At 33.7% G+C, this 24,225-nt stretch overlaps 1 protein-coding gene across 1 annotated transcript in view; it reads right to left on the reverse strand.

The window, feature by feature from the left end:
* LOC135842507 (uncharacterized) overlaps window positions 1–24,225 on the reverse strand; it is a 109,495-nt gene that overhangs the window by 60,145 nt on the left and 25,125 nt on the right. The window contains exon 2 of the mRNA XM_065359999.1: window positions 5,331–5,442. The gene's annotated coding sequence lies outside the window, so the exon portion shown is untranslated. The remainder of the gene's footprint in view (window positions 1–5,330; window positions 5,443–24,225) is intronic.

A 24,225-nucleotide genomic window follows, 5' to 3' on the forward strand; every position in this document is an offset into this window, starting at 1 on the left:
CTGTGTTTATTTTTTTCTGGCACCTTTTACGATATATTATAAATGGAAAAAAAGAAATAGAGACGAAAGTATTTAGCGCGATAGTTAAAAAGCGATAATGCCCGATACCGGGCGTCATCGACTACGCTCGGTTTATGTTTTCATAATTTTTTTTTACGAGTTTACGATTGGCTATTAAAATGAAACGGGTAATCGCGGCCGATGAGGATGTGCGGAGTACGGAGTGGTCGTGTGATTTCTCTCTACCGTGAGCATTGAGGAGTAGTAAGGATTTCGTCCCTGTGTATATCTATGGGGCCTACCGCTAAGTTATTTTTTAGCTGAATGAAGAGAAATGCGTGCTTTGGGTAGGTAGAGGTATTTTGATGATGATTCGATTTGTGGTTGAAATGGATACATCGTGGAGTCTTAATTATTGCTTTATTACTCGAGACTCGAGCTATAAATTTATTAGAGACGCTAATGTAATAAAATTTATCTCGGTGGAGTATTCTTACGGGTACGGGGTGTTGGTTTGAGGAATGAAGTAGGCATAATTGTGAGATTTGGGCGCACCCTGGGATCACTAATCGAAAAAAATGTTAGATGAACGAGTTGTCTATCTGTTAAATGGAAGGGGTTGATAGATATTGAAAAAAATTCCACGATTGGCGATTGGACAAATTCATAAATTTCTAAGTGAATCATTTGCGAACGAATTGAATTTTCAAGTGAATCACTCGCGAACGAATTGAATAATTTTTGGTGAATTATTCGCGAACAAATTGAATTTTTTGGTGAATCATTCGCGAACGATTTGAATTTTTTAGCGAATCATTCGCGAACGATTTGAATTTTTTAGCGAATCATTCGCGAACGCATTGAATTTTTCTGTGAATCATTCGCGAACGAATTGAATAATTTTTGGTGAATCATTCGTGAACGAATAGAATAATTTTTGGCGAATCATTCGCGAACGAATTGATTAATTTTTAGTGAATGATTCGCGAACGAATAGAATTTTTCTGTGAATCATTCGCAAACGAATTGAATAATTTTTGGCGAATCGTTCGCGAACGAATTGAATAATTTTTGATGAATCATTCGCAAACGAATTGAATGACTTTTGGTGAATCATTTGCGAACGAATTGAATAATTTTTGGTGATTCATTCGTGAATGAACAGAATAATTTTTGGTGAATCATTCGCGAACGAATTGAATTTTTCTGTGAATCATTCGCAAACGAATTGAATAATTTTTGATGAATCATTCGCAAACGAACTGAATGACTTTTGGTGAATCATTTGCGAACGAATTGAATAATTTTTGATGATTCATTCGTGAATGAACAGAATAATTTTTGGTAAATCATTCGCGAACGAATTGAATTTTTCTGTGAATCATTCGCAAACGAATTGAATAATTTTTGGCGAATCATTCGTGAACGAATTGTATAATTTTTGGTGAATCATTCGCGAACGAATTGAATGACTTTTGGTGAATCATTCGCGAACGAATTGAATAATTTTTGGTGAATCATTCGCGAACTAATTGAATAATTTTTAGTGAATCATTCGCGAACGAATTGAATCATTTTTGGCGAATCATTCGCGAACGAATTGAATAATTTTTGGTGAATCATTCGTGAACGAATAGAATGATTTTTGGTGAATCATTCGCGAACGAATTGAACTTTCTAGTGAATCATTCGCGAACGAATTGAATTATTTTTGGCGAATCATTTGCGAACGAATTGAATAATTTTTGGTGAATCATTCGCAAACGAATTGAATGACTTTAGGTGAATCATTCGCGAACGAATTGAATAAGCAGATTTTTATTATTTTATACTTTTCCTTGATGAAAAAATGTTAAATTTCATTTTGTCCTCTTTTTCAGGACTTTTTCAAAACTGGACCAGTGAACCGTCTAAAGATTATGCTAAAAGAGTGAAAGAGGCTCCAAAAATTGATTCCAGAGATTAACCAAAACCTAAATTTTATCAAATTTTGATATTTTTTCACTTAAGAAATAGTCCAAGTATTATTTGAATTTTCAAAAATTCGTCAAACATCGAAAAATGAAACTCGACCGCCCTTTCAATGAGAAACCCCACGACTGTGACAATATTGAGCCAATACTATTGATGGTAGAGGTAAAAAGTCATATTGAGGGTATACGAGTCAATAATTTCAAATCAACTGAATAAGTAATCCTTTTTGCTGTTCCTCTAGTTCAATTCATTGGGCTAATTTTTACCTATTTTTATAGCCACTCGTACAAACTCATGAAAATTTAAGAAATGTGAGCAAACGTCGTATAATTATTTATGGAAGGCTCATTAATTATGTTTGCTTTCTCAAATTTTCCGCCAGAACTGAAAATCTCTACTGATTGAATTACAATGTACTATTGTATTCGTACTTTTTTTTAGCCAAATTTTGGGAATCTGTTCTTATTGATCAAATAAAGTGAAACTTGGGAAATAAGGTTTTCTCGTGAGGTATATTTGACCCCTAGAGTTGGAAGGGTCAAAATTGAATGTCTTTGAATTCAGAGTATTCACCATCAAATTTAACACGAAATCTCCTTTCTGATAGATATGATTCTAATAAGATGAGTAATTTTGTGGGTAAATGAGGTTTTAGTTTCATGAAAATTACAGAAAGGTCATTTTTTTGAAGAAGCATAATTTGGTCCCAAATAGATGAAAATGGTCCAAAATCATACCACTGATCAGTATCGCCATTGTAATCAACATATCTAAATTTCAGATTCCTAGATCATCCCCACCCCATTTAAGGTGGAAAAAACCTTATTTTAGCCCTATTTTACCCAATTTTTGACCCCACCTCACCCCTAAAAATGACCTAGGGAGCCCCCAATGTCCAGCATACATTGGGATGGTGCCACTTGAGTGCTTTTTGCTTGTTTCAACCTTCCAACCCAATTGACTTTTTTCCAGGGTAAAAAAAGTCGAATTTTCGGCCATTTTCACGTGTTTTTCGACTTTTAGAACAGCCTGTAGCCTTGCTAAATTGATCTGGAGGGTTCAAATTTTCACAGTACAATGGAAGGATGTGCCTCAAGTGCCTTTTGCAGGTTTCGATCTTCCAACTCGATCTGACCTCATTTCGACTTTTAGAACAGCCTGTAGCCCCTCCTCTAATCCATTTCACTAAATTCTCATTAGTCATTACTTTTTGACCATTTTCAAAAATTTCAATGTTTTTTTGCGGGTTTTTACATTATTTAAACGCGTTTTTAATACAAATTTTGCCAAAATTTACTAAAATTTCATAGTCTTAGGTAACTTTCAGTACTTCTTCTCACATTTTTTGCATATTTCACCAACATTTTAATTGTATTTTTTTATCTTTTGGTGATTTTCATCATTTTGAGGTCTTCTTCAAATCGATCAATTTTGCTGCCTTTATACTCACATTTTTCAAAATAACACGTGAGGAAAACCCACAGTAACACATTATTACATAATACATCCCTTTTGAAAAGAAAACGTAGTTAGGTATCATATTCGCATAATGAAAAAGCCACATCACCAAGTTCGTCCCCCTGTATGAAATTACATACAAACCGAAAACCAAACACAATCGTCACCACCCTCAACCCTCGAGCGAAATCCGACTCCGAAATAACAAGTTATCAATTCTGAAATCAGACCGCTAAAGAAAAAATCCGCCAAAGTGAAAAGACGAAACCGCACTAGAGGAAATCTTCATAATTCAATCAAACGTATTACCGCATCAGAGAAAGGAAAAAACACACCTCCGAGGGTTCGATCAAACACACAATCCTTTTTTTTCTTCTTCTTCTTCGGCGTATTACTAACACGTTTGATCAAAAAGATGCGGGACAATGTGGCGTTGAAAATGCAGAAGAAAAAGAATAGGCAGCAAATGTTCAAATCATCACGCTTTTTTACACCCTCATCCGCTACCGAAGTTCAATTCATGGAATACTCGTATACAGTTATATGGTCGTTTAAGAGGTGCGACTTCCTTTTGCCTTTGCCTTTTTTTTTCATCCCCTAGCTCATGGAGTGATATGCTCGTACACGTAGGTCTAGGTACTGCATAAGAAGACGCCAAGACCAACCTGACACATGAAGGTACATGGCACTACAATATGCAACCATGGCAACATGAAAAACACCGAAAAAAACACAGGATCGTTTTGATAAAGAGCTGCCCAATCCAAATACGAAGACGAAGGTAAGGTATACGAGAGAAAGATGTACGTAAGTATCAATCCATGAGCATAGTGTACCTCTATATCGTATTTTCTGACACGAAACACGCCGCCAAGCCGCAGTCATCTTTACCATGTACCTACGTAAATCGATACCTGAACGTAATACCAAGAGTTATGGTTTGGTGGGCATGCAAAAGGAGACTCGAATACCGATACCCGTGTACCATAGCCAAGAGGTGTGAGAGGTTGCTCGTTTCCCAGAATACACGTTCGGTTCTTTCGTTCGGTTCGGTCGTCGTCGTGCGAAGAACCACTGAGAAGGTTAGAAAAGTACGCCCTTAGCCATCAGCTGCCATGTTGATATCTTCATCGACAATTTAAAACATTGGAAATTTTTTCCTACCCCCCACAGGAGGTACGTAAACATAAAGTGTACCGACACCAATCAGGCGATTCTTTGGTAACGGTCTTCGTACCTATTTAAGGCGCAGAGGATCTGCTGTAGTGCTGTGTGACCCGACGACGACGTCTCTAAGCGTTAATTTCTTTTACCAATTTTCTGGTCAGTTTTATTACGCGGTAACTGTTTTTTCGGGTCGTTAAGATTTTGTGCACTGAGAATGTGTTGGCATAGATAGGTACGTAAGTATAATGGGTACCTATGCATAAGTCTGCAGGCTCGTTAATGGGCATGGACCATTGGTACATTTCTCCAAGTTCCAGTCGGGTGTCTTCAACACTTAAAATAATAGAGTACGTAGGTATATGCATGTGCACATAATTTACCAAAACTGTGAGCAGCCTGAAGTGCGCAACCGAGTAAGTGAGATGTTAAATATACTGTAAATATTTTCGCCTTCGTTAAAATCCCATAAACTGACTACTCGTTAACGAGTCGAGTGCTCAATGCTCAGTATGCTGTGCTGTGCTCTGTGCTGTATACAGGACGAGTATAATAATAACGCGTAACCGAGTAACCAGTAACTACCTATGTACTCGTATAATGCTTTTGCATCGTTCACCTTTTTCAAATACGAAATACGAGAGAGAAAAACTAACATTGAACTCGAAACTCCGAGTATAAATGTAGTAATTATAGAAATTCCGCGAGTGTATAGCTGTAGACTCGTGGCTTACCTTATGTGGTAATAGCTCGTAAACGGAATTCTTCAGCGTTGTCTGGTCATAGTTGCTGAATTGGTCGAAGATTTCGATTTTCTGACGCGCATTCCGAGCAGCTTTGCTGTTTCTGGAAGTAAAAGAAAAGTTTTAAATTAGACACAAGCTGCAAAAAAACGAAGCATAGAGGAATGGAGAGAATATTTCAGAAAATATACAAATACATATTCTAGAATTTAAAATTAATTCCATCAATTTTAGAGTTGTATCCAAAAAGTTCAGTATTCGCACCCATAAATTCATTACTCTACTGATAACTTGACTTGACCAAATGCTTGACAGAAGGTTGTAAGTACCTCGAGATTTAACTTGAAAAATATTCATCATCGCAGGAAAATGGATTGTACCTCCAGAAAACTCACTCTTAGTGACCTATCAAAAGATTACGTGAATTGCCAAAAATTAGAAAGCCAAGAATCACTTAAAAATATGTACCTACAGTTAATTACTCGAAAATAGATAATTGATTGCTAGAAGAGCCAAAGACCAGAAAATTGCTCATCGCTACCCAAAAATTACTGTCAGACCATTTTTGGATAATTACTCATTGTTGACTTGTAATTTGCAAGTAAGTAGCCCAAATTTCTGGGAAATTGTTCATGATAGCCTAAGAAGTAAGGATTACTTAGTTATAATTGAATCGGTCAGTGCAGAAAGGTAACAAGTCACATTTTTGAAAAAAAATTTTTTGCGGAAATGGGGGTTTCAAAGTATGGCGGATCGACTGGTGATGTCAGATTTCCGCAAAACTGCCGGGAAAGTGGTATTTGGGCGCAGAAAAAGGGCGGATCCGCATTTATGACTTTTTTGTAAAATTTTTTAAATTCCTTGAAAAATTACTAGCATTTTTGAGAAGACCATTTTTTGAAATTTAAGTTAATCTCTGAACTGAAAAAGGATGAAAAAATCAACAACTTCGACAAAAAGTCTTAGAACTCAAGGGGTTTTTGGTCAATTTAAACGGGATAGCAGTCTAAATGATGTACTTAGATGTAGAATCAAGCCCCATTCGTGCCCGAGAAATTTCGAAAGAAATTTTGTCAATTCAGTGCAGAAAGGGTCTAAGTCCCATTTGTTTAGGCATATCGTAATACAATGTCAACAACAAGAATAAAAGAAAGAAAATCAAGGATCACGTATGGAGGCTAAATCACGAATAGTTTATTTACAGGAAAAGAATAAATAGAATCAATATAAATAGGATCGTAGTACGTAACCATGTATTACTGAAGTTTGATTAATATATAAAAGTTGATCTCAGCCAACAATATTCCAACAGCCTCTCTTAATCAAACATAAGGTAAATCTAGGTAAATCTCTTATCAAAAATTTGCTGATATCTGAAAACAAAGCATCATTAATAAATTAAACCAAGTTCGGATCTGAGTCTTTCAAAAATTACTCTACTGGTTAATTTCGTAAAAATATCTGCTACATTTGCAGAAGTTGAAACGTATTTCAAATCAATTATATTATTTTTAATTTCGTTTCGAATAAAATGATATCTGATATCAATATGTTTCGTTCGTTTAAAATTCACTGGATTTATAGCAATTTTAATTGCACTCATATTGTCTCCATAAATCGTAATTGGCAAGTTTTCAGGTAATACTTTTAGATTTTTAAGCACAGAAATTAAAAATTTAGCCTCTTTTATCGTTTCAGTCAATGCAATATATTCAGCTTCAGTGGACGAAAGTGCCACACAATTTTGTTTTCTAGTGACCCAAGAAATAGTATTACCGAATAATTTAAAAATAAATCCAGAAGTAGATTTTCGATCAATTACATTACTTGCCCAATCTGAATCACTATATCCGAGTAAAATATCATTAACATTAGACTTTTTAAAAGTCAACTTCAAATCTAAGGTGCCTTTCACGTATCTTAAAACATGTTTTATACATTGCCACAAATATTCATTATTCTTTGACTGAAATCTACTCAAAATATTTACGGATACAGATAAATCGGGTCTAGTTGCTAACATTGCATACATAAGACATCCAATTGCTTGGTGACAAGGTAAATTTGAATTTTCATCGTTTTTATTAATTTCATTTAAATCAACACCAACATCCAGTGGAATTGAAACAGATCGGCAATCATTCATATTAAATTTTTTCAAGACTTTCTCTAAATACGATTTTTGAGAGAGAACAATTTCATTTTCATGTTTTTCAACGTGTATGCCGAGATAATATTTTACCTCTCCCATATCGGACATTTCAAACTTGCTTTTGAAAATATTTTTAATTTTATTCAAAATTTCTAGATTTTTGCAAGCAATTATAATATCATCAACGTATAATAATAAATAAATACAATTTTCTGGATTTTCATCAATTTTCACGTAAAGGCAATATTCATTTTCAAAATTAACAAAACCAAGTGATTTAAGAAAAATATCGAATTTTTGATACCAACATCTTGGTGCTTGCTTTAAACCATAAAGACTTTTATTTAATTTACATACCATATCATAGTTTTGTGTAAACCCTTCAGGGATTTCCATAAATATTTCTTCTAACAGATCTCCGTTTAAAAAGGCAGTTTTGACATCAAGTTGATGTATATGAAAACCAAATTGCACAGATATCGCTAATAAAATTCTAAACGAGGATAATCGTGCTACCGGAGAAAATATTTCGTCATAATCAATTCCAAATTTTTGTGCATATCCTAATGCAACTAATCTAGCTTTATATCGAGAAATTATTCCAAATTCATTTGTTTTGATAACAAATACCCATTTACTGCCAATAATATTTTTATTTTTGGGTCTAGGAACCAAAGTCCAAGTTTTGTTTTCTTTTAAAGCACCAGCTTCGACTTTTATAGCTTCTAACCAATTAATTTTATCTGATCTATATTCAATTTCACTAAAACATTTTGGAACATCGTCATAAATTGCATCTACTGCTAAAGAATAATACTCAAAAATATTTGGCTGCTTGTTTTCAACTTTATCAACTTCTAAAACGTTTTTGTTTTGATTATTTACGATAACATTGGGTACAATTTTATTATCTTCAAATTTCGTAATATTAAATTCGTTGTAATCGTCAATATTATTTGATTGAACCGTATGAAAATTATATTCATTAAATCTGACATCTCTAGCAAAAATAATTCGTTTGTTTTCCAAATTATATAATTTAAAACCATTATGAGTATATCCGAGAAACATGCAACGAGTAGCTCTGGGTTCAAGTTTACCATTAAGCGATTTTATCAGAGCATAAGCAAGACAACCAAAAACTTTAAAATAAGAAATATCAGGTATTTTATTATAGAGCTTCTCATAAGGTGTCATATTAATTGCTCTACTTGGCGATCTATTAATTATATGAACAGCTGTCAAGACTGCTTCAGCCCAAAAACCTTTCGAAAATTTTCCATTGATAAGCAAAGCTCGAACTTTATTTAAAATTGTCAAATTCATTCTTTCACTTTTACCATTTTGCTCAGGTGTGTAACAATTAGTATTATGAATTTCAATACCAACATTTTCACAATACGTTTTAAATTCGTTGGATAAATACTCTTTACCATTATCACAATAAAATTTCGAAATTTCACTTTTAAATTGATTGTTTACCATATTTCTAAAAATTTTAAATTTTTCAAAAACTTCAGATTTCGATTTTAAAATATACACATAAGTGAAATGACTATAATCATCGATAAATGTCACGTAATATTTTTCACAATTTATAGAGTTTTGAAATGGACCACATACGTCAGAATGTATTACTTCGAAAATTTGATTTGATCTATTTTCTTTTTCTTTATTAAATGGTAATTTACACATTTTACTCAAGACACATGTTTCACAGTTTTCGTCAATATTATTTTTCAATTCTGGTATACCAATCACTAAATTTTTATTCGTCAGAAGTTTCAAATTATCTTTACTTATATGGCCTAATCTTTGATGCCAAATATTTACGTCTGCAGTTATAGATAGAATTTTAGGATTTTCCAAAATTTCATTTTGCAAATAAAAATCAAATTTATATAAAGTACCATCGAAATAACCTTTCGCAATCGAATTTCCATTTTTCAGTATTAAAACTTCATCTCTATCGAAGATTATTCTAAGTCCATTTAAAATTAATTTTCTAACAGACAATAAATTGTGTCTCAGTTCAGGTACGTATAAAATTTCATTAATTTTCACTTTCAAATTCTGATTACTAAATACTGTTAAATTTCCGAATTCTGATGCCATAATATTCACACCATTTTTAGCGACGTTAAATTTAATCGGAGTTTTTAAATTTTTAATATCTTCTAAATTTGATTTATCATTCATAATATGGTCAGTTGAACCAGAATCTAAATAAAAACTCACAGTTTTCGAAGCATCAGATTTGGTAGTGGACATACAGCTATGTTCATTTCGTTCGATCAAATTCACATTTCCATTCGAATTAGAAGAACCATCATTTTTGTGATCGGAGTCAGTTCTGTTGTCTTTTGAATAACGATTGAATCAGCCTCGACCGCCTCGACGATACGGATGATACGAATTACGATTATGATGATAGTAGCCTCGGTGACCATGATTTTGATGACCATTATTTTGATGACCGTTATTTTGACTTCGATGACCACCATTCTGATCATTATTTTGATCACGATCGTTGTAGCGAGAATTAGAATAATCACAGTCAGGATATCGATGCTGAGAGTACGAATTACGAAAAAAGTTGCCACCACGACGTCTGCCTCTACTGCCTCTACCGCGATAAGAATTCGAATTAGAATTACCTCTACCGTTTACATACATTACTGAGTTTTTGGAGTTTTCGTCGACGTCATTTTTGGTTTCGGACAGTTTTTGATAGAAATCTAATAATTTTGATTTGACCTCCTCCATTTCGAGAACAGTAGAATTTGCTTCCAACGCTGCTACAATTACTGAATAACTGGTAGGCAAGGTGCCGAGCAGAAAACATGGCCAATAACTGTCGTCCCAATCGATTCCGGCATTTTTACAGTCTCGTACGAGGTTTTCAAAAACAAGAATATGATTATTTAAATCCGAATTATCGGGCATTTTTAAATTAGTTAATTTCCGAATGAGCATCATTTTAGAAACAGCGGTTTTACGTTCATACCTTTTAAGAAGTACATTCCACATATCACGCGCATTTTCTTGATCTTTAAGCGATTGAAGATTTTCGTCATTAACGTGATTCGCGATTTGCAACTTCGTTAAAATGTTACCTTTCTTCCAAGCGGCAGTAGGATTTTCTGGCACAGGTTCGTCGATATATTTTTTAAGCTCTAAATTCGCGAGGTGTAGGTTCATTCGAAATTTAAAATCATCAAATCTCGTTCCGTCAAAAATAAATGAGGGTTTGTCCTTTTCCATTTTTAATTCAGTCCAAAAAAAATATTTATATTTTTAAAAAAAATTAATGAACTGGGCTCATAACCTATCGTAATACAATGTCAACAACAAGAATAAAAGAAAGAAAATCAAGGATCACGTATGGAGGCTAAATCACGAATAGTTTATTTACAGGAAAAGAATAAATAGAATCAATATAAATAGGATCGTAGTACGTAACCATGTATTACTGAAGTTTGATTAATATATAAAAGTTGATCTCAGCCAACAATATTCCAACAAGGCAGCAACAGCACTGGCGCACGTGAATATTTTTTTTGGAAACTGCGCTAAAAGTTGTGTCTTGGGGTCCTCTTTCAATGACCTTAAGCATGTTTACTGAAATTTTTTGATTTTTGAATGAATCAGTTTTTTGTTATTCCTGAAAAACGCAAAAATGGACTTATGCCCTTTCTGCACTGACCGATTCAATTAATCACCAAAAAATTGCTATAGTAATTACCCGAGAATTACTCTTAATTACTTGAAAATTTACTAATTATAATTAATCACCAAAAAATTGCTATAGTAATTACCCGAGAGTTACTCGTAATTACTTGAAAATTTACTAACAAAGAGCAGAAAAATTCCCCAAAAATTAACACAAAATTACTCATAAAATTACATAAAAATAACTACTAATGTAAATACCGGAAAATTACTCGTAAATATGTACCAAAAACTACTCGTAAGTATCAGAAAATCACTTAAGGGATCACAAGAAAATGACTCAAAAAATTACGGGAAAATTACTCAAAATTACCAGAAAATTATTCGTGACGTATATACTAAAAATTTACTCGTAAATACCAGAAAATTACTCGTGAATATGTAAATATGTACATACCACAAAATTACCAAAATAAATGATTAGCAAAGCTAAAAACATGGAAAAAACCCTCGTAATTACCTGAAAATTACTCATAATAACCAGAAAATTACCTGTAATGTAAATATCAGAAAATACTCGTAATTACCAAAAAATTACGAGTAATTAGGTACATAATTACCAAAAAATTGCCCTAAATACAAGAAAATTGCTCATAAATATGTACTAGAAAATAGTATACTCGAAATTACCACAAAAAAATGACTCGTAATTACCAAAAATATACTTGTAATTACCAGAAAATTATGAGTAATTACCAAAAAATTCTCCTAAATGCTAGAAAATTACTCATAAATACCAGAAATGCTCGTAATTACAAAAAAAATTACTCGTAATTACCAGAAAATTACTCGTAATTACCAGAAAATTTTGAGTAATTACCAAAAAATCACCCTAAAATCTAAATGCTAGAAAATTATTCATAAATACCAGAAAATAAAATACTCGTATTTACCAAAAAAATCACTCCTAATTACTAGAAAATTACGAGTCACTACACCAGAAAATGAAATTACGAGTAAGTAATTACCAAAAAATTAGCCTAAATCCTAGAAAATTACTCATAAATTATTATCAAAAAAAAAATCGTATTTACCAAAAAAATTACTCGTAACTACCAGAAAATTACGAGTAATTACCAGAAAATTACGAGTAATTACCAAAAAATTACAAGTTATTACCAGAAAATTACAAGTAATTACCAGGAAATTACGAGTAATCATCAGAAAATTACGAGTAATTACCAAAAAAGTACTCTAAATCCTAGAAAATTACTCATAAATACCAGAAATGCTCGTAATTACAAAAAAAATTACACGTAATTACCAGAAAATTTCGAGTAATTACCAAAAAATTATCCTATATGCTAGAAAATTATTCATAAAAACCAGAAAGTAAAATACTCGTATTTACCAAAAAAATCACTCGTAATTACTAGAAAATTACGAGTCATTACCAGAAAATTACGAGTAATTACCAAAAAATCACCCTAAATCCTAGAAAATTACACATAAATTATTATCAAAAAATAATCGTATTTACCAAAAAAATTACTCGTAATTTTCCAAAAAAATTACTCGTAATTTTCCAAAAAAATTACAAGTAATTACCAGAAAATTACGAGTAATCACCAAAAAAGTACCCTAAATCCTAGAAAACTACTCATAAATAAATTAAATTAATATCAAAAAATACTCGTAATTACCAAAAACAATTACTTGTAAATACCAAATAAAAAATTACTCGTAATTGCCAAAAAAATACTCATAGTTTTCAAAAAATTTAAATTATGAGCAATTTTCAAAAAATCACCCATACAAAAAATAGAAAATAACTTTATAAATACCAGAAATTGACTTGTAATTACCAGTAAATTACATTTTACTCGAACTTTCAAGTAAGTACCTATTTTTTTCAAACGATTTTTGCCAAGTTTACCTCAATTTTTACAGTCATTCATGATTCATGCAACTTTTACCAAATTTTATTCAACTTTGATTACATTATTGAAAATCAACGCCATTTTTTCAAAAAATTTCAATTCTGAAATATTTTATCAATTTTTTTATCCACTTTCAATAGTTTTATGCAATTTCAACAAATTTTAACGTCATTTTATGCAGTTTTTTGAAATTTTTGAATAATTTAATAAAATTTCATCACTTGTTAATTTTTTTTAAAAATGACCCAATTTGAAAATTTTAAGCAATTTTGGCTCCTATGGAAAAATTTTATCAGTTTTTGGTAAATTTTTATTGTCAACATTTTATCAAAATGCTATGGACAAATTTTCAAAAATTTCGCTCAATTTTTCTGAAACCCCGCCAGGTTTTGGTAATTTTGAATAATTTAAACGTTTCTTTAGCATGTTAGCATGTTCTTGTCATATGTATTTTGTAATAAAGTTCAACCATAATTTCATCAAGTTTATGCAAAATATTGACAAAATTTATCAACTATAGGCAAAATCCAATAATTTTAGTTCTCTTAATATTGAAACGTTTTTACCACTATAAAACACTTTCATTTTTCACAATATTTTATGCAATAATTATTTCTGTTAAATTTGGCCAAATTCCATCATTTTTGATCATTTTAATGCTTCTTTTCAAGTTCGCTAAGTTTTGTGAAATTTTCACTAAATTTTATCACTTTTTTCTAAAATTGAATCAGTATTTGTATTTTGTAATATTTTCACAATTTTAATGCTTTTTCCTCAATTACTTAAAGATAATTTCAATGCATTTCCAATATTTTCATTTTTCTTAACCGTGTTTTAATGACGTTTTACGTAATTTTTTGAAAAATTTGATGAAATCTTATCACTTTTTGATAATTTGAAATGATTTTGATGCTTTTAAAAGCATTTTTATGTATTTTCAACGTTTTAAAATAATTTTTTATGCAATTTTCACTAAATTTCACCAAATTTTGCTGAAATTTTTTTGTTTACAGCGGTTCAGATTGCACATTTTCAACGATTATATGTACATGAAAATATTCTGTATCTCCTTTTTAGAATCAATGATACGTGAAAATGAATCGAATCGTTTTTTTTGGAACAGTTACTCGTATCCATGATTCGTAATTCGATTCATATTTTGCGTTATTTTATCCAATCCTGATGTATTACATCATGGATCAATGTGGACAAAGAACATATTGGACGTTACATGATTCTTATTTCGCAATCCTATAAAAGCGAAAATTGCACGTAATTTACATCAAGTAACTATGGCTGAAACTTTCGTCTCGGGTGGTTTATTTCCCACTTTATTGATATTTCCAACTTTACAACATCAAATTGTACAACTTTCCAGTACCTACTCTACTCGTAATTTATTCACTAAACGCAGACGATACATAAGCAGCAACTCAACAACTACCGGTACACTGCAATGATGAAATTCATTAATACATCACGATCCTGCCCAGGCAGCCAATAAAGCTCAATAAACGCGAATGTTTTTACGACTTAAATTCACCCAGAAATGAATAAATTTTCGGGAAAGTTTACGTTTACCACTACCTGAACCTCTGTGGAATGATCACAAATGGACGATGAAGCAAATCCTCGAATTCCACAACAGTCCAGACATACGAGTCATCAGCATTAAAGAAAAATCACGTTTCTCAAGACGATTAAAAAGTATGCTCGGTAGGTACTCGTAGGTAAAATGTATTAGCAAGAGTGAAAAAAAAATCGAAAATCACGGAATATACGCGCGAAACCAACAACTACCAGGAGGTAGTCACTATATAGATAGTCAGACGATTGAGAATCCATAGATGAGGAGCAGGAGAGGAGAGGAAGGAGCTAGCCCGCATGCATGTACTACACCGATACAATTTATATCTCAATCTCGCATCCGAGAAGAGAATAAATTAACACATTAATAAATTACGCAACACTATCGGCGGATGGGATCGCTGCGTGGGCGTGAAATTCCCTTCGGTCTTCGTACAAGTATAGTATACAGCACCATACCAAAAAATTTCAATCGTGACTAGATACGAGTACCTCGGTATAAGTATATTAAGAAAGATGTTAGGGAAAAATACTCGTACGAAGGGAACCCTTCTATTGTAACGTTTAATTAGTGGCTAACGCCTCGTTTAATCATCATTTTTAAGGGCGACTTTTTAATTACCGCAAATGATTCCGGCTACGGGTCCGCTCTATGCTCGATTCCTCCAGCTCCACTCCAGCAGATCCACATAGCGTTACAAATAACTCTATCAAGAGCTGCGGGACGTCTATTTCGTTACGTTGGTTTTTTTTTCTTATTCCTTCCTTCAACTCTTTCATTATTCTCTCTTTTTATATACATAATCAGACAGTGTTAAATATTGACTTTTTTCTTCTTCTTCTTCGTTCAATATAAGGCTCTAGGTAGGTATACGAGAACGATATCATAATGGTATAGAGGAGGAGATGAGGCAAGCTCAGGAAGGAGCGGCGGTGCGCGGTGTCCAGAAGACGATACGGATAAAGATGTTACCACGAAACATGAGAAAACTAGCGGCGGAAACCGAGCCAAATGAAAAGGTAACCGAAAAGAATACACGACGGTGGAGAGAATTACTCCTCTGTTCGAGGTAAGTATCCCATCTATACCTACTCGGCGAGTTGTTAAAATCATTAGTAACGCCGGCCTAAAGATAACGCGATTCGTGTCTGACCCAATACCGCGTTATTGATACCTTTCGACAAGAAGAAAAACAAGACAGAGATGGAGAGATTGGTGAAGGCATCGAATGTACCGTGAATTTTTCTAATATGTTGTATGGTTATGTATACGAACGAACGACCGAGAGATGCTCGGTTGGCAGCAAGTTCTATACAAAATAATTCAGATTAATACGTGATATATTGTCCACACTTAAACAGGAACTGGTGGTAATAATAATGAATCTTGTATTTCGATATTTTTTTTCTCAGTATTTTTATATAAGTAGGTAAAGGTGATATTTCGTGGAAAAACTATCCTTATGATATCCATTTAGCTTACATTACACCGAATTCAAATTCAAAGTATAAAAATTGATGTTTTTTTTTGCTCCTTTTAGACATTGGATCTGCTCTCTTCAGTAGGTAAATGAAGATTAAAATGGCTCAAAGTAAGTATCATAAAAATTAAGGAACTAATACACAGCTGATGATAATCGTACAAAATACTTTTCTGGCTGCTTAAAATATGATCAAAATTGTTCAAAAGTTGATGAGGGTTCGAATTATTGCCCACTTATGTAGTTCTCACTCAGAATTTGATACTGAAGTGTTGCTCAAGTTGCTTGCAAGGCTTAATAAAGAGAATAGAATAAATATTCACAATCATTAATTAAAATTTTAGAAGCTCAATGCATCTCTGAGGGCCCTCTCAAGCTCTCAATTTTGAAAAAAGTTTACTGCTGAATGACTCTAAAGGTCGCAACCAAAAACTAAGCAAATATTTGAACTCAGCGATTTCGAATTAGTGAGAGTAGACATGCTACATCGTATTTTCATTAAAATTCCGATTTTTTTCGAAATCGGGGCCCCTGGAGGAGCACTGCAGGGTCCTATCTAAAAAATAAGTACATATTCGAACTCGGCACCCTCGAAATTCTGGCAAATGACACGTCACACACTATTTTCAATTTAATGGTATTTTGACTAGGTTTGAAGATCCTCGAGGGGGGGGGGGGATTCGGAGTGTTCAGGCTGAAAAAATTGACCAATATTCGAATTTTGAACTCAGTAGATGTGTTCTTTTTGTACGGATTTCAGAACATTTTCGAAAATCTGGATTTCTGATATTTTTAGAATCTCTTTTTTCAACACTTTTTAGATTTCATTCGCCAACTTTCAAAATTTTTAAAGTCTTCTTTTTTTAAGCAGAATCAAAAATCAGTTTTCAAATTAACAACACTGTGATCATTATGCTAGGTACTTGACCGTATTTTTTTTCAAATTTGGATCAAAATGGGATGCGGGATGCGGGATGGGTGGGAGCTTGTGTTTCCGGGAAGATGGGGATCCCTTATTAAATGTGGCGTTTTTGAAAAAATAATACCTTTTTCGAGTGTTGAGAAAGAATAAACCATAATTTGTAAAAAAAAAAATTCCATAAATAAGAAGAATTATTTTAGAACGGGGAAACTTAATAAAATCAACAGGAGAGGGCAGCAGGGGAGGGGGAGAGATTGCAATCCAAATTTGGAAAAAAAGTGATTTGTGAAAATAATTTTAAAAATTCGAATACAAAAAAAATGTACCTTGCTTCAAAAAGAAAAAAAACTCCTCCATCAAAATTGTCAAAAATTGACACGATTCAAAAAAATGGAAAAAAGCTAAAAAATTATTGAAATTGAGAGAAAATAACCAAAACAAGAAACAGAGCAGAGATCAAGATCTGGAGAGAAAAAAAATAGTCAAAAAATAATGTTGAAAAACCTCTTTGTGATCTTCTTTTGATAAATTAAAATCATAAGTCCCTAAAAATAAAACTCAAGAACGAAATTCAAAATGAACCAAAAAACAGAGTATTGTCAAAATTTTAAAAAAACTCCACCGAAAAAATTAAGGTAAAAAGTAAAAAGCACTAAAATTTAAGAAAAAACATTGCAAGAATTGAAAAAAAACTTACGATATTTAAAAATAAAATTGCGAAAATTTCACAAGAATTTAGACACCAAAAAAACATGAAAATTCGGGGAAAATCGTCGAAAAATTGAAAAACAAAAACTATGAGAATTCAAAAGAATGAAACTTGAAAAAAAATCAAGAAATTCTAAAAAAAATTCTAAATAAAACCATGAAGTCTCAAAGTTTAAAAAAACTCTCAAAAACTCGAAAAAATCTGTAAACAGAGGAATTCCAAAAAAATTTATGCAGAAAAAATTACTAAATTTTGAGGCTGAATAAGAAAATTTTATAAAAAATCTCAAGAAAAAAGGTTTTGCCGAAATTAAGAACAAAAATTTAGGCAGAAAAACGAATCAATAAAATTCAAAATAAAATTTTAGGAAATTATGAAAATGGAAAACTCTCTAAAATTCAGTTCAGCAAAAATCATTAAGAATTCAGAACAGAGGACTCACGAGAATTAAAATCGGGTATAAATTCAGAAATTATTCAAAAAAGTTTTTAAAAAATCACGGAAAAATTTCTTTCGCATACTAGAATAAGAGTACGAATTGGAAATAAACTCTCAGAACAAGCAGAAATAAATAGAGGAGTTCGCCAGGGATGCCCACTGTCTTGTGTTTTATTCAACATGTACATGGATCACATGGTAAAAGAATGGCAGAAAATGAAGCCAAAAGGAATCAAGACAGACAGAAGACAAGAAATATCAACAGTATTATTCGCAGATGATCAAGCAGTACTAGCCGAAACAGAAGATGACCTACAGAGATCAATGTATAATTTAACAAAGACATCAGAAAAGTATGATATGAGAATATCTTCAGAGAAAACAAAAACAATGGCCTTCAAAGGAAAGGAGCCAGTAAGAAGCAAGATTGTAATAAATGGAAAAATCATTGAACAGGTCAACAATTTCAAATACCTGGGAAACACGATATCATACCAGGGAGAAGTAGATGTTGGTGGAAAGATTGCAAAGTTCCTGAGAGTCACAGGACTGATAAATAGGACCCTGAGAAGCAGTAAGGTGCGAAAAGAAACAAGATTGAAGGTGTACAATACCCTAGCAATACCAATGATGACGTATGGAAGCGAGGTATGGGCACTGAAGAAATCTGATAAAAGAAGAATAACGGCAGCAGAGATGAAGTTCATGAGGAGAACGGCAGGGGTGACTCTCAGAGACAGAGTCCCATCCGAGAAAATAACAGCAGATCTCGGAGTGAAGCCAGTCATGAAGAAGATAAAACAGTATAGGAAAGATTGGAGAAATCATGTCAAAAGGATGGAGGAAACAAGATCACCAAAACAGGTCCTCCAATATACACCAACGGGGAAGAGAAGCAGAGGGAGACCAAGGAGGAAACTCACGGATACCTCAGGCTCATCCTCAACAGGTTCCACACCGCAGCAGACAGGCCAATAGGCCTACCGCTTATAAGGAAACGACGACGACGACGACGGAAAAATTTCTAACAAAACTCAAGAAGATTCAACAGAGAAAAATAATTCGAACTTGAAAAAAGAATTGTTCAAAGAGAGAGGAAATCCGAAGTACCTTCCCTCATAACTGGAAGGGAAGAGGAAAAGAGAGAGAGGGATCGACGAATGAAAGATATCAAGATGCAAAAAAATCCACCACAAAAAGTGAAAATTAAAAAAAAAAACAGTCATCAAATCTTGAAGAAGCTCCCTCCCTTCTTGAAAAAAAATCAAAATTTGAAAATCATGATTTTTGGAAGAAAAAAAAGCACAATTCTACAAAAATGCAAACAAAAAAAATCACTTATTTTTTAATGCACGAAACTCAAAAAAAAAAACAGTTGAAATGAAAAAAATGCAGTCATTTAGGCCAAAAAAATAACCACAATTTAGAACTAAACTGTAGAATCGTGAAAATTCAAAGTTGAAAAAGTCTGTCAAAACTGGAGAAACTTCCGCCAAAATTTAAAAAGAGAACTCGCGAAAATTCAAAAAAATCATACCTACTTGTCAGAATAAGGAAAAATCTACAGAAAACTCACCAAACCGGCGAAGAAAAAAGTTCACTAAATCCTAAAAATGCCATCGAACCGAAGGAGAAACCCCAAATTTTTGAGCAATAAAATCACACTAGCTCAAGGGAAAATTTTTATGAAAAAAACACGAGAATTCAAGGTGATAAAATTTGAAAAAAATTCAGGCGAAAAAAAATCATCAAAATTCAGACAAAATCATGTAGATAATAATTATTTTGAAAAAAAATCACCATCAAAATTCAACAAATAAAAATCAATCAAAACAGGAGAAAATCCACTAAAAACCATTGAGAAATTCAAAAATAATCATACCTGTTAAAATTAGAAAACCCCTAAGAACATTTCAAAACTGAAAAAATAAGATTATTGTAACGCTGAAAAAGCAGTGATGCGGATGCGACACCATTTAAATGAAAGTGATGGGCAAAAATAAGGCTCAAAAAGGGAATAAGATAGGGAGATGCCCTTTCACCTAAATTGTTCACAGCCACACTCTATAACAGCATTAGAGATATATTATGGGAAGAAGGAGGACTGGAGATCTCTGGAGAAAAATTGACCCATTTGCTATATGCTGACAGCACAGGATATGGACAAACTTCAGGGAATGCTGGACAAGGTGAGAGATGCATGTCTAGAAGTAGGACTGAAAATTAATAAAGGGAAGACCAAGACGATGTGCAATGGGTTTGTAACTGATAAAAAATGTGTCCAGCTAGTGGATGATGAAATTGAAATGGTTGATGGATTTGTGTACCTGGCCCAACATATGACAATGAATAACGATTTCAACAGAGAGATATCCAGGAGAATAAAGGAATCATGGGCAGCATACTCAAGGCTGCTAGGAATAATCAGAGAGAAGTCAACACTGATATGTCTGAGAAGGAAGGTAGATAATCAATGCATCATCCCAGTGACCTCATATGCTAGTGAGACATGGGCATTGACGAAGGGGCTGGAAGATTGAATTGTCAAGATGCAGAAGCGTATGGAGCAATCAATGCTGGGTATAACGCTGCGAGACAAATGGACAGTGGAGACAATTTGGGAGACCATAGGAATGACTGACATTATGGAGACAGCTCAGCGGAGTAAGTGGCGCTGGTCTAGTCATGTTGCAAGAAGTGAGAGTCAAAGATGGGTGGTAAAGACTACTCAGCGGAGACCAGACAGAAAACGGGCACTGGGGAGACCAAAACGGAGATGGGAAGATGAGATACAGACATGTGATGGAGAATGATGGAGTACAGCCCAAAACCGGAGCTCGTGGAAAGAAGTTGGAGGCCTTCATCCAGCAGCGGATTGAGAAAAATAGGGCTTGAAAACCGGATAGGTATCACTCCCGGTTTTGGTTTCGGTTTTATATTTTGTGAAAAAGTAAAGGTTTTGGTTTTGGTTTTGGTTTAGGTTTCCTAAAATATTATCTCTCTCGTTCCAGTTTTGCTTAAATGGTTTGATTTCAAAGGAATCGATTTTGGTTTCGGTTTTTTCCTTTTTTCTCCATTTTTTAAAGGGAAGAAACTAAGAAAGCCAAGAAAGTGATCACTTTTTCAAATATTTTGTGTATGTGACTAGAAATCGGCACTTTGGCAGTGCCAAATTTGTCAACTTTTTTAGTTTTCAGGCCTATTCACCTTTAGCATCAGTTTTTACTTTCTTTTTACCAAAAATGCAGTATTAATTAGGCTAATTACCTGAAAAATTCCAGAACCAAAACCAATTCAATTTTCAATCGGTTAAGCTCTCGGTTTCGGTTTTGAATTTGAGAAAATAACGCTCCCGGTTTCGGTTTTGGTTTTAGTTGTGGGAAAATAACGCTCCTGGTTTCGGTTTTGAGCAATTTTGATCGGTTTTTGGGGGTTTTGGTTTCGGTTTTGGTTTGCAAGCCCTGCGAAAAAGGGCTAAAACAAAAGAAAGAAAATTTTTTTTTTTCAAAGAATTTTAAATGAAATTTTGAAAATAAAAAAAGGAAATTTGTGAAAAAACTTGGAAAAAGGAACTTTTAGCAACTAACATTTTAAAATAGTAACTTTAGTTAGTAACCCAGTACAATCGCTGTCTTTTTGTGTACTTAATTTGAATCTATCATTTTGAAACTCTCCAACGTACTCGTAGCTAATTTCTTGCAATTTTTTCCATATTTCTTTCCCAATAGGTTCATTTCTCACGACATAATCCTACATACTTAATTTGCTAACTCGTACGTAAACCTATCGCAGACGAATTCGTCTCCCCTCCCCCTCCCCGTCCCGATGAACAAAAAACAGAATGCAGGCGACCGTATGCACTTTACTTATACCTACTCTGCAGCCGTAAAAATATTTATCGCTTAAAAAATAATAAACAACGTTGTAAACCGTAAACGGGCCGACTATTATAACGATATCGTGCTACAGATATGCAATTCTAAAACTGATTTACATGCCTTAGGATGCAAATTAAAAACGCATCTAAGGAGACGCGGAATGAGCTTGCGAGTGAGATAGACGTATAGACGGAGAGGCCTGTTTTATAATGGAATTACAATTCTCTCGCATAATACGTTGCTCGCACAGTCTTATCTATGTAATATCGCCTTTTCTCTCTCATCTTACGGGCTTTTCTGGCTTCTTTCTCGCACCAAATGTCACATTCTGCGATAATGTAGTTATACACCGCGTCGCGTCCGCGTCGGTCGAGTCGCAGCTATGGATATGAGGCCACCATAAGCTGTATAAGTAGAGGTACTACATAAGTATCTTAGTTACGGAATAGGTGCACCTAGTACCTATAAGACCCCTTTGCTCTCGACTCTCTCACGTTTTTAATACGCGCTCATATACGATACGAGTACATGAACCAATACTACCAGCTTGAGATTGCGAGCTGTGTAAGTTGTTTTTTCTCTACTTTTTTTCACAACAAGATGAACTTATCACCAGCGAAGCGGCGTGCAAACGCGATAATCTACACGTTTATTACATGAGCATAGTTATGCGCGCACGACGACGATGCTGCGCTCCTATGCTTTTCGCCTTCATCTCTCTGCCTGCCTCCTTGCTGTAAAGGTATTTTTTACTCCATTCTCGATGGCATTCGCAAAGGTACACACTACACAGAGCCATAGAGAGTATATACGAAAACGATACTTCCAATATTACGATTTATAACTGCTAATTTTTTTCCATCTCTTTCTCGTATGTACCTATAATAGTCAGAGCCGCGATCAGGCCTGCGTGTTAATAACGACGACGCGTATATTAAACGTGTTAAAAGGTATTACGATATACAGACTCGATGAAAGAACGAGATAAAACCAGCGATAAATAAAGACCGAGAGAGTACACACAGGTACCTCGTACTATTGAGTGTACATATACGAGTAGGTACTTCAAGGTATATACCAACAACGACCACTTTAATCGTCCAGCAGTCTAACTCTCTTAAATGCGCGATTGAAGAAGTAAAGAAAAAAAAACCGCACCGCAACCTGCAGTGGAGTCTCTCACACATACACCGTCCAGCAGTATCGCGATTAATCTGTATAGCGTGGCGAGATTAGCTACATAGGTTGCGGAGTTGTTACGCACATTTGCGACGATCTCAAGCACTGATAGAACTTACGATCGAAGCTTACCTTACCTTACCTTACCTTACCTTAACCACCTAGACCTCTATCTGTGAAGCGAAAAGTGAACGGCTCCTTGAGAGGAATTTTAAAACGACAGCCAGCCATGGGTGCTATTTTTTGCTTCCCTATCTGTCTTTCAATAAAATACGTAGATACTTATAATATAACTCCCAGTGTACATAAATTACATTACGTCGTCGTGTTACGTGTACGCATACTTTGCCTTTGCAAGCGGAGAAAAACAGATTCGAATCGAATTATCGATCTTTTATATAGCGAAAGTGAGGTCGAAGTAAACCTGTAATAGGTAAAGTGTCAATGCTGCAGTGGGTAGTGTCGTTGTAACTAGTAACGAATGCATTTACTATAGAATTACCGAATAATTACCGAAATTAGTTTTCGTTTTGCATGAATATTGCCAATTTACTGCGATTGTCAGCATAATCTTAATGCTAGCGCGAGCATAATTCATCAATGATGGTTGAAATTAGATGTCGTATAAAGCAATACGTCGAATTCACTGTAATTACCATCAAAACACCACAATTACCGGTTATTTCCCATATTTACCGAATTTTACCGTAATTACCGTTGTAATTTCGGTACGAGTTTGGTCATAATTTGCACGTAATATGGCAGCATTAACGCAATTTACCATTTAATTATCAAAATTACCAGATACTTTTGGTATTTACTCAGATCTACCGGAAATTTACCGTAATTACCGCTGTAATTTAGGTACGAGTCTGATCATAATTTGCACATAATATGACAGATTTACCGCAATTACCATTTAATTATC

Source organism: Planococcus citri, chromosome 4 (assembly GCF_950023065.1).
Source record: "Planococcus citri chromosome 4, ihPlaCitr1.1, whole genome shotgun sequence".
NCBI lineage: Eukaryota > Metazoa > Arthropoda > Insecta > Hemiptera > Pseudococcidae > Planococcus > Planococcus citri.